Consider the following 12,096-nt stretch of genomic DNA (forward strand, 5'->3'; position numbering starts at 1 on the left):
TCAACATCTGATATGTTGACTATAATGATTCAAAAAAGTGATTTTTTGTTAACATACATCTTCCTGAAAAAAAAAAAGAAAAGAAATGATAACACAAAAGTTATGGTGTTCCATGCTGCTAAAATTATGAAAAATGTCAGTTTTGCTATTTATTTTGGCTTCGTACGTCTCATGAATTAAGATTTTAATTCACTCCCCTTTCCATTATGTTCCCACTCCTCACTTTGTGTTATTAGTCGCAGCACACCACCATCTATGAGCTGCTTTATTTTGCTAGAATGATACAAAATAGATAAATTCTTCTGGAACAAGTGGCATGCTCATATACCTGTGCTTTGCAACAACCCTGTGCATATTATTCACATAGGTTATTTTGAATTCTTGTTTTCCCCTTACCCCAGTGGTCCCAATTAGTGCTATTTTTCTCTGCATCAGAAAGCTAATTTCTTCTCAAATCCAGTGTTAAAAAATTATGCAATCAACTCTCAAACAGGGTTCCAGAACGAAGTAGTAAAATTAGAAAGTACACAAAGCTTTACTCAGAAACATAAATGCATTCCTTCCCTGGGTATTAAATCTCTGGAGTACATGTGTGTCTGTATTGTGTGAACATAAACTATTTCTCAAGATCAAAACCTAGTAAATTTTTATAATATGCTGTGCAGCCTGGGGGCAGATTGAATCCCATGGGATGTGGCAGTTGCTAGGGTAACAAGCATTATTTGTGACTGCTTATTATAAGAACCTCTCTTTGTGAGGGGGCTTTTTGCCTTCTTTCCTCATTTTTTACTCTCTTCTTGCCTAAAAAAAGCAATGGGAAGTGGCATTTCATTTCCACACTTTTTTTTACAGCAAAACATGATGGGTGTTTGACCCCTACTTAAACTATAGAAAGAGTGAGGCTTTCACAGATAGGGCCTCATTTATATTTGCAAGATATATTGAAATTTAGAAGAGCGTATTTAACTTTTCCAAGCTTTTCTGTGGCAATAAATTTTGATGCTGCTGACAGCACAAAGGCTTTAAGCAGAATAAAATTATTTAGAAAATATTGAGCACTGTCATTTTGCTTCTTACTGTAGTTCAGTCTAGGAATCTTCATAGTTCATAGTAATCTGAAGCAAAGATTTAACAGTGTTTGCAAAAAGAGAACAAAACTGTGTTGGTTTAACACAGGATGGTTTTTTTGGTGGGGGTAGGGGGAGCCACAGAGGCCAGCTTCTGTGAGAAACTGCTCGAAGCCTCTGGCTGAGGCAGTCTCTGGTGGCTCTGAAGATGGACTGCTGGCCCAATTAGAGAAGCTGGTCACAGCTCTGTGATGACATTTAATAAAGAAAACCATTGTGCATTGTCCTCCTTCTGAGCAGTGGGGAGGCGCTGTGGCTGGGGCCGCAGTCAGCCGCGCCCGACTTTGCCTGCCTGGCTGATTTTGGCCAGCTGTGCTGAGGGTAGAGGGGCAGCAGCAGCTTCACCTTTTCAGTGCCCCGTGTGAAGAGAGGCAGGTGCCTCGTGGCCAACAGCGAGGGGCATGGCGAGACATTTCCCGGGGCAGAGCCCGGACAGGGTCGACCTTTCTGCACTGCTAAACCCTATAGGAACTTCTCAATTGATGGAACTTGAGAACAAAAAGGAAAAGGTGAAGACACGTGAGGAGAACGACGTGGCGGCACCAAGGTCGGTGGAAGGAGGGATGGGCAGGAGGTGCTTCGGCCGTCAGAGCTGAGATTCTTCTAGAAGCCATGATGAGGACTACAATCCAACAAACAAACTGCTGTCTTGTAATTCATGAAGTGCATGGGGGGATGCAGAGGTCCACTCGCAGCCCGTGAGAAAAGGTGTTCACGCTGGAGGTCGTGGATGCTGAAAAGCTGTATTCTAGTGGAGAACTCGAACAGAGGGAGAAGACCCTTGCTTCCAGAAACAGAGAAAGAGAGCCATTGCTTCTAAAGTAGCTTGTATGACTAAGACTACAGCCGATGAACTAAAATGACCCATGCCGTGTAGTTCAAGACTATTTTGCCCATGGGAGGGACTCACGTTCCAGCAGGTCAGGCAGGACTCCTACTCCTGTTGAAGAAGTTCACAGAAGGTGGTCTCCCATGGGAAGAACCCCACAGCATAGCAGAAGGAATTCCTCTCCCTAAGCATACTGAAGATTTCCAGTGAAAAACTGACCAGAACTCCCCATGCCTTGTCTCCTTGTGCCGGTGGAAAGGAGGGAGGGGCTGGACAGGAAAAAGGTGTTCTAAAGGTTTATTTTAGTTCCCATTAGCCTTTTTTATTTCTGTTAATATTTTTTTCTCTATATCTTTTAAGTTTGAGCCTGTTTTACCTTTAATATTTTCTCCTAATCCTTATGTCAATTCATGAGCCCTTCAATTTTTCTTTCCCCCTCCTCTACTCAGCTGTATCAGAGAAGAATGAATGAATATTTGTGTATTTGTTTATAGGTACCTGACTTTTAGCCAGTGTCAAGTTTGTTTAAATTTTTTTTCTTTCATTTGACATCTTCTTGTTATTAAACACACTTGCAAGTGTATTTTACTTAGAAGTGAAGCATCTATTTCCAATCCTTTTCACAAAAAAATATGATTTCTAAAGCCTTTTTTTGAAAAACCCAACAACAATATATTTTTTTACTTTGAACTTGATAGAAATGACCACATTTGATATTATTTTATAGCCAAAGAATCTCTTTTTTGGTGTTTTTTGATGAAAATAAATTCAGAGGAAAGCTGAAAAAGCTTACTATTTTCAGTGCAGCCTTAGCAACCAAAGCTTGGTTTCAGAAGATATTGCAATTTGTATTATTTATATGAAAGTTAAGTGTTACAGTGATTTCTTTAAATAATTTGGAAAATAACTGCTTTGCTTTCAGTCATTTTCCCCATATCCTATGGAAAAAAAAAGCTGTTTGAAACCAGCTCATAATAAGTGTGTGAATTTAGCCATTACTTCTGAATGTGAATGATCTTTTATTGTAGATATGAATATTTGCTGGTCTTACTGAAACCAGCAAGTCTGAATACAAAACATGAGTGCAAATAAGGGGATTTTAGGAATTCATGTCTGTAAATGGTAATTGACTTCAGCTGAGAAGATCCCAAACCTACTCACTGGAGGTATACTTTCCTATTGCTTTTAGGCATGATAGTTGATGCTTGTTACAACACAAGAAAACATTATTTTAGCAGTCTGGGAAAAAAGTGGTAATTTATTTTAGACATTCTCAAAACTATTTACAAGCTCATTCTGATTTTTCTAAAGAGTTTTTAAAGAATCATAAAATCAAAGAATATGCTGAGTTGGAAGGCACCCACCAGGATCATGGGGTCCAGCTCCCAGGCCTACACAGGACCCCCCAAGAGTCACACCATGGGCCTGAGAGCATTGTCCAAACACTTCTTGGGGCTCTGTCAGCCTTGGTGATGTGACCACTTTCCTGGGGAGGCTGTTCCAGTGCCCAGCCCCCTCTGGGGGAAGGACCTTTTTCTAATATTCACCCTAAACTTCCCCTGATACAACTTCAGACCGTCCCCTTGGGTTCTGTCTCTGGTCACCATGAAGACATTGCTGAAAGTGGCATCTTACAAAAAAGGAATGATAAGTTCTCTGTTTTCACCCAGTAACAAGTTCCTGAAGAGTGTCAGGGTTTGCAAACACTCAAACAAACAAACAAAAAAGGTTGTCTTACAAGATCAGAGCCTAAATTTCAAACTCTTCGTGACTGAATCTGATTCTCAATGCTATATTTAAGTGGCACTGGTAATCCTGTAAATAAAAGAAAAAAAGAAAACTGATGTCATACCACCAAACAGATTTGAAATATGTATGAAATGCACCTTGGGCTTTTTGTATGGTAAAGTCTGTGAGAAGGCACAGAGTTATGATGACACTTCTTTTTCTAGTTTTTGAATTCACAAACTAGAAAATTCTAGTTGCTTCAATAGCTTTGTAATTTGATATTAAGATAAAAAAAATGCCTAGAGGTAACTAGAGAAACTGTAAGCTGATGCAGATAAAATTTTTTCCAATTGGAATATTGTTGGATAATTTCTCTGTATTAATGGTAACTCCCTGTCATCTGCAATAATACAGGCTAAAATACATCTTGTTGTGAAATCTCTTTTTTCTGTGTCAAGATACTTAGCAGATTTTGTTAGGCTTATTAAGTAAGGCACACAAAAAGGTTTGCTACTTTTAACTGATGTTTCCTTATGTATCCTGAATCAGTGAGAAGTGGATGAGCAATTTTAAAAATGGAGCTTAGAGAGATTCATTGCCAGCACAACAAAAAAGAAGCTTTCAAGCAAGAAAGGTAATCTTAAGTTTTCTTTAATAGTTCCCTAAAAATGTGGTCTGAGCATGAATGGGACTGTTGGTATTTCTAGCAATAACTAGGAATGATTTTAACAGGCATAACACAAAGCCACAATTTTCTGTATCTATGACCCTGTATATACTATATGACCCTTGTAGATAGTATAAAACTTTGCAGAAGAGTTGTGAAATAGAAGTATGGTGATGAGATTTGTACAGTATCTACAGCAAGTGTGGGGACAACCAAATTGCACTATTGCAGTTCTCCTAAGACATGTCCTCCTAAGACAGCTGCTTAAACTTAATACAGCTAGGTTATTGCTCTGGGTGTGGGTGAGATCACACAGCTAAGTGTTTATTGCAAATCTGGTGGGAAACTGGGCAGAGTCAATTCACTTCTCCTGTCACTGGCCAGCACAATCCCTGTCTTTGTTGCTCCTTTACTTCTTGGGTTTTGTTAAAGAGTTTATCTCTTTGGACATCTTTGTACAACCACTCTTTCATTGCAGGCTTCTAAATAGTGTGACGCTTAGAGATGATAATAATAGTATTTAGAATCATAGAAACATAGAGCCATGGAATGGTGTGTGTTGGAAGGGATCTTAAAGATCATCTAGTTCCAACCAGCTGCTGTAGGTAGGGACATCTTTCACTGCTCAGAGCCCCATCCAGCCTGGCCTTGAGCACCTCCATTTGATGCAGTATCCACGGGTTCTCTGGGGTAACCTGTGCCAAGGCCTCACCACCCTCACTGTAAAGAACTTTTTCTTACTGTAACTTGCACTCTCAGTTTGAAGCCATTCCCCTTTGTTCTGTCACTACCTTCTCCTATAACTAGTCACTTTCCATCTTTCTTGTGGGCTTCCTTCAGGTAATGGAAGGCTGCAATTAATCACAGGATCCTCAGCTCATGCTGGTTCTAGGTTTTTCCAGGTGCATATCTTCCACTTTGGTGGCTTTCTAGCATTCTTTCTTTAAACTAAAATAAGTTATTTTATTTTATTTTATTTTATTTTGTTTTGTTCTGTCTTGTCTTGTTTTATCTTATTTTTTTAAAAAAAGTATTTATTGAAAATGAAATGCTGAATAACTACAGACAGGAGGGGTAAAATAGTGAAATTAGCTTGAAATAAATTATACCAGTTGAGGGGCAGGGGAAAAAGGACTTTGAAATTTTACTGGTTTAATGCTAGGATTTAGAGGAGTTCATAAGAACTGTCCTTTCCTGTAGAAAGTGAACTTTATTTTCTTTAAGTAAACTCTTGCTGGTTTTTTAGTAGTAGCAATTTTAATTGTTGATTTTAAGAAAGCAGTGAGGTGTCATTAAGTACGGTAAGGTATACCATTCCACATCTACTTGAATAAAATGCAAGGGTGGGAATTTGCTAAAAAAACCCCAAAACCTTCAGTCAGAAATGTCTCTTGTAGTAATATTTAGCTTTATTAACAGTCCATGTCAGCTCTTTTTGTTGTATGACTCACAGGATCCATGCTTCAAAAGAAAAGGAGCTGTATCTCCAAATCATATATTCAACTGTATGACTATTAACAGAAAAGTGTTGTTATTTCTCAATGGAATCAAGTTTTGCTAAAACAGTGTGGTATAATCCTGAAGCAAAACCATTTTTTTACTAGGATGTAGCATGCGTTCGAATGTCATATCTAGACAAAAAAAGAATAACTAGAATTTGGCCTGGTTTTAGCAGGAACAGAGCTAATTTTCTTCCGAGTAGCTGGTACAGTGCTGTGTTTGAATTTAATATGAGGGTAATGTTGATAACACAGGGATGTTTTTGTTACTGCTGAGCAGGACTTGCACAGCATCAAGGCATTTTCTGCTTCTTGTGCTGCCCCACCAGTGAGAAGCCTGGGGGACACAAGAAGCTGGGAAGGTACATGGCCTGGTACTGATCTCAACCCACCCAAGGGATATGCTATATTCTTTGGTGACAAGGTCAATAAACAAACTGGTGGAAAGCTGGTTGGGAAGTCACTGATCAGGAACAAGCTGGGCATTGGCCATAGGTGAGCAGTGAGCAATTGCATTTTATATCTCTTTTTTGTATATTCTAATTCTGGTTTTGTTGTTGTTATTGCTTTCTGTCCTATTCCTGTTCTGTTAAACAGTCTGTTACTCAACCCGTGAATTTTACTTTTTCCCCCTAGTTCTCTCCCTCATCCCTGTGGAGGTTTGGGAATGAGTGAGGAGCTCTTTGGTGTTTAGCTACCTGCTGGGTTAAACTACAGCAGAATTCTAAAGGAAAAAAAGTGTTGAATTGTTGAACTGTTATTTTGTGATGAACAATTATAGAGCTAAGGTATGTTTAACTTAGTTTAAGAATGACTGAAAACACACGCTCCTGATACATTTTTATGGCTTCCAAATGGTAATAAAAACCAATACTGTATAATAAGTACCTAGTACCAAGCTGTGGCAAATATTGAAGAACCGCATGTAGTGGAGTGGTACAAGAGCTTGTGACTTAGGAAAATAAGAGATTACAAGGCCAGCTAAAACCAAGATAATAGTAATGACTATATTAGTTTTCTTTCATCATCTAAATAGAATGAAATAAATTAATATGAGTTGTCATTTGCCTCATCAAAATATACATTATGATTTTAAAAGGATGCTAACTGGAAATGAGTCTGTAAGGTAGATTAATTATTTAATATGCACTATGTGTTAGCATGAAGCATATGCTAAGCACTGTGGATTGATTAGTAAGAGGAGAAACCTGAAATAACTAGTGATATATATTAATGATATGTATTATTTTTAATAACCAAATACAAGTTTTCTGTGACTGGCCAGCATTTTCAATAGCAAGACTTCTAAGGAGCATTTTTGAAAGTGGAATAAACAAGAGCAGTAAAAGATCAGTGTTTCTGTCATTGTTTGGTGGTTTTCTTGACTATGTTTGGGACCAGAAGCTGAAATATATTTTTACAGAGTAGCAGTTTTCAGGCCCTCTCAGGAAATGAGTTCAAACATTCATGCTTTCTATCTGCATTTTCAGAGTCTAAGCACACTCTCTGGAGGTGTTGCACAGCGTGAAACCATGCTGGTGTTGTTTTAGGTGCATGTTTTCTGTGTGTGTGTGCACGGTTGAGCAGCTTTTTGTCCCTAGCATTTGTAGCTGCTTTGAAGTCCAGCCCAAGGCAGATGAAGTTGATTATTTGTTATGGTAGTGGTTTCTGCCTGTGTTAGCCCAGCAGGAATCTCATGACAGAAAGCAGTTATTCCTCTCTTTTCTTTAAACGTTGCTTCAGTTAAGATGAGGCAGTTTAAAATCACATTGCTTTAGAGTATCTAATATACAGGGAAATTTCAGTCATGACTTGGGAGCAATTAAATGTGAAGGAGCTGTTAGACATGACCTGAAATGTTTTTCCTGGGAACTGAATATGGTGTGGTGAAGGCTTAATGGTTCCTGATACAAATGTTTCTCTTTTCTTAAAACAGTGGAGAGATGGATGGGGAGCCAAATGCCATGGCCTGGCTGGGCAGTAGGAAGTCAACTATCGTGACATCTCACTGTCAGAGGTGAATACACAACCTTTTCTTTCACCTGTTCAGTCTAGAAAGCAAGAGCATTTGAGGAACATACAGGTAAGATAAGTTTTATTTTGATTGATAAGATGTGAAGAAAAGTTGTTTCTGTAGTGGTGCCTAAATTATTTTAGCCTGCATATGAGAGATGAGAATTTATATATTTTTTGACAGTAATGGTTTCTCATCTCAGTTGTAGCATCTCTCTTTTTATTTTTTTTTTTAGACAAGCAGAATTTATATGCAAAAACAGAATCAAAGTTGTCGTATGGTAAGAATTGAATTAAAATTAAAATTGCCAAAAGGAATTATTTCATCTTATAGTACATGCCGCTCTCCAGTATCACACTGAGTTTTTAGATTATTTCTCTGATAAATTATTATTTGACTGTTTTGTAATTATCTACTCAATGTGTTATAGTGCCTTTCTGGGTACATTGCATAAAATGGTATATTCAAATTTACTTCCTCTTTCACAACCAATCATCTGCAAGACCACTACTAATTTGGCTCCTTCAATTTAGCCTTTATTCCAATTTAAATGTCACCATTATATTTGGCCAATTATGTCTCCGAAGCTAGACTTCTCTGTATAATTATAACTTGCATTTCCTGATAAATAACTAATAATTGCATCTTTCCTGAATAATAGATACCTTAGGATTAAGACTGAAAGTTGGAGGTTGTTTGATCAAGATGTAGTTGTTTCTGATAACTGGGAAAAAGGCTATTAGGCCCCTGTCATAAAAAGTAAGCGCCTTATTATAATTCAATGATGATTTTTTAATTAGTCCCTCTTCTATCTGCTAATGCATAAAAATCAGCTGCCACATTCTGGTTTGTGGTCAAAGGCTGAGGACCTATAGCACAGTCAGTCTGATGTCTTCTGGCTGCTTGTGTGTGTGCCACAGGCAGGAGACTGGATGAGCCTGCAGACTTCAGCAGGAATCAGAAAACAGGATGGATGTTGCACTGTGCCTGATCAGCCCACGTGCTCCTATGGGGCAGGCGAGTGTTGGTACTGTGCTGGAAAGCTGGCACTACTATGGGTTTTGATTTCATCCAGGTAGGAAAAAGAAGGGTAAAATAGGAGGCAGGAAATCTGCCAGAGGGAAGGAAGTGTGTTTTCCTGTGTCGAGGGAGTCCTCACTCAGGCAGGAGCCAAAACAATGGCAGCAGTGAGGAGGGTGGTGTAGGAGGAAATGGTGCTTTTGGGATAGAAATAAGTACATAATGCAAGCACATCTAGAACACACGTGTGAACAACATAAGGGGCTGTTGGGGGGGGGGGGGGGGGGGGGGAGGGCAGAAGTGGCTAATACCTTACAGCAGGAAGCATACATGTCGTGGCATGTGAATGAGTATTAAGTGGAGAAAAACAGAAAAAGCTGAACCCCAACTTCGAGCTCTAGCAGGGACCTCACCATTTGGGAACGGGAGGATTTCTAAAACCAGAAGGAAGTGTTTGAAAATGTGGGAGAGGAAAGAAAGGGAAAAACAGAGGCTTTCTGGAGATATTTGATGAACCTGGGTTTGAGATGGGCAGAGAGCACATGGGGGTGTGGGCTGCAGACAGAACCACAGCAAGATAAATAATAATGAATGCCTCCTAAAGAGCTAGGTTCAGACATTGGCTTTAGGTGGAAAGCCAAGAACTGCTTAAAATCATATCTTCAGAAATTTCATGTGTTTGTATCAAAAAAATCTTGAACATTTACTATGATTTGGGGTAAGACATTAAACCAACACAAAGGTTTTTATAGCCATTCCTTAATGCCTGTAAATCTTTACATAGGGACTGTCTTCTTCCATTAGGATTCTAAGAACAGGGATTTTCCCATCTAATTTAAATCAAACTCCAGCTAATGAGATGAAGAATTGAAATATAATCTTAAGGGCATATTCTAGATTTTAAACAGAAATCTGAGTGTGAGATTCATTGAGTACTGTGTACTCTGGATATAAATCACTTCCTGTAGCATCCAGTCAGGGGGCTGATCTTTATTTACATTTCACAACCCAGACAAAAATGAAGTCTTGCTTACATTACATGTTAACCTTGGATAATTTTGCTTACATGCATTTAATACCATTTATACATTTTATAAATTAAATACTGAACTCTCAAACTGAAAAACAGAAATCTAAGGTCTTTTTTTCAATTTCACTTTTGAGTCAAAACAGCTGGAATGCCAATGAATTTTTGAAGTTCTTTTAAATTTAAATCGATAAACTTTGGAATTTAGAAGTTTGGTTGAAAAATCTTTCTGCAGGTCAGAAAAATCCTATAGACTAGGATTCTCTCCACTTATCTGTTAATAAACTAGTCTGTGGTCATATACCTTTCTGTGCTCAGATTATTACTGTTTCCTGTATTTTTTCTTTTATACACATTAAAAACAGAAAAAAATAATTAAAAGCAGAAATAGTCAAATAACTGTGTTCCCTTTGGACTTACATAATTTTTCTTTTCCTATTGATACAGGTACATACTTACATCCCTTTAAACACAGTTGACATGACTGGGATAAATCTATATGAGACTTGAAGAGTGTGGAGCCCACAGATATTTGCATCAACTTTTTATTGCTTCTAACTGACAGCATTTGGATCTCAGAAGAGATAGCAGCAGAGAAGGATTTGGCAAAGATCATTCTCTATCTGGGCGTAATGCATTCCCAGTAGCCTGCCTGGGAAGGACAATTACAACCTGTCCAGACACCTGAGTGGAATGTTTTCATGAAGTATTTGAGAATTAAATGTGAATACATTGTGAAGGATCTATTTTATATGGATTCCCAAAATAAATAGCTACAAAGCCCAAGGATATATTCATATGAAATATTGATTTCCTCAGAACACAATCCCTTCATCCCCGGATTTAATTCCTATCTATTCAGCTTGTGCTAATGGGCCCTGCCAACAGCTATTCAAGCAATTAATAAGATAGATTTCATGCAAACATATGGTCTTGTATGTATCCTTCAGTCATAACAATAAACAGAAAAAGAAGGATGAAACAAAATATCTGCAGAGAGGAGTGGAAGGCTTTAGGAAACCTGCGGTACATAATATTAATAGCACCTGAGTGGTAGGTAGATATCAGGGCTAGGAGGTGTGTAATTATGGTCTTCATAACTGAAATACTTTCTCTGTCGTTCAAAAATAGAAAAATATGAAACAATGGATTTAACAATCTTGTTCCTCCATCAGAGGCTTGGCTTCAGTGCTGTTCCTTGTTGTCTGCACAAGTAGCTGATACCTGTCCACTGCAATGAGAAACTCACATTGCATTTTAATATCTATGATCCCTCAGTCATGAATATATTTGTTCATGACATTTTTACTGCTGTTTCTCCACACAGAAAAACATTTCACAATTGTGAGAGGTCTGTCAAACAGGTTATACTGACTAACAGTTGCATGTCTCAAGTCACTATTCAGAATTCATACCTACAGTGGTAAGCACTATATTCTGAATACTACTAGTTTAGCTTTGGTCAGGATCTACATTTCATTTATTTCAGTTTCCTGTATTTCCTGAGAATAAACAAAGCTTTGGGTGTATGATTATTAAGCTTTTCATGAGGCATATTTATACTCCAGCAGGGTTGCTAATATATATGGTCCTTTTTCATTGATTTGTGTATATATTAAAATATTTATATAAACATAATCTATGCATTTATATTCTTTATATTAAGTCCAGTAAATTCAGCTTCTTGGAAAACACATATACTATCCCACAAGATAAAATAACATGCAATAATGTAAGTTCGCTTACAATGTAGGTAGAAATTGTGACCTATTTAACTTAGAGTATTATTAGTGTTAGAGTATTACTGTTAGAAAATTACTGAAGTTTATAGATCTGCTTGTTAGAGAGGCCAAATACCTGCAGATCCTGTTGATGCCTGCTGGGATGGATATTCAGCACGCCTGTAAATCTGACTCCAAGTGTTTGCCACAGATATCTTTAAAATAGTCATTACTTATTTGGCAACAACATGAATATGAGAAAAGTATTGGTCATCAGCTCAGTATATTCCAGAAGCAAACAATCTGTTAGGTATTGTTATCGTATGATTCTGCAAGAGCTCTTAATAAACAAACACTACTCCTTCCAAACCTCTGCTGTTATCACTGATGATGCTGTTGCGCAAATATATTCTGGGGTGATAAGGGGATATGTAAATTGAAGATTTTTTTGAAACAGGAGATGT

This window comes from Sylvia atricapilla, chromosome Z (assembly GCF_009819655.1).
Source record: "Sylvia atricapilla isolate bSylAtr1 chromosome Z, bSylAtr1.pri, whole genome shotgun sequence".
Lineage (NCBI taxonomy): Eukaryota > Metazoa > Chordata > Aves > Passeriformes > Sylviidae > Sylvia > Sylvia atricapilla.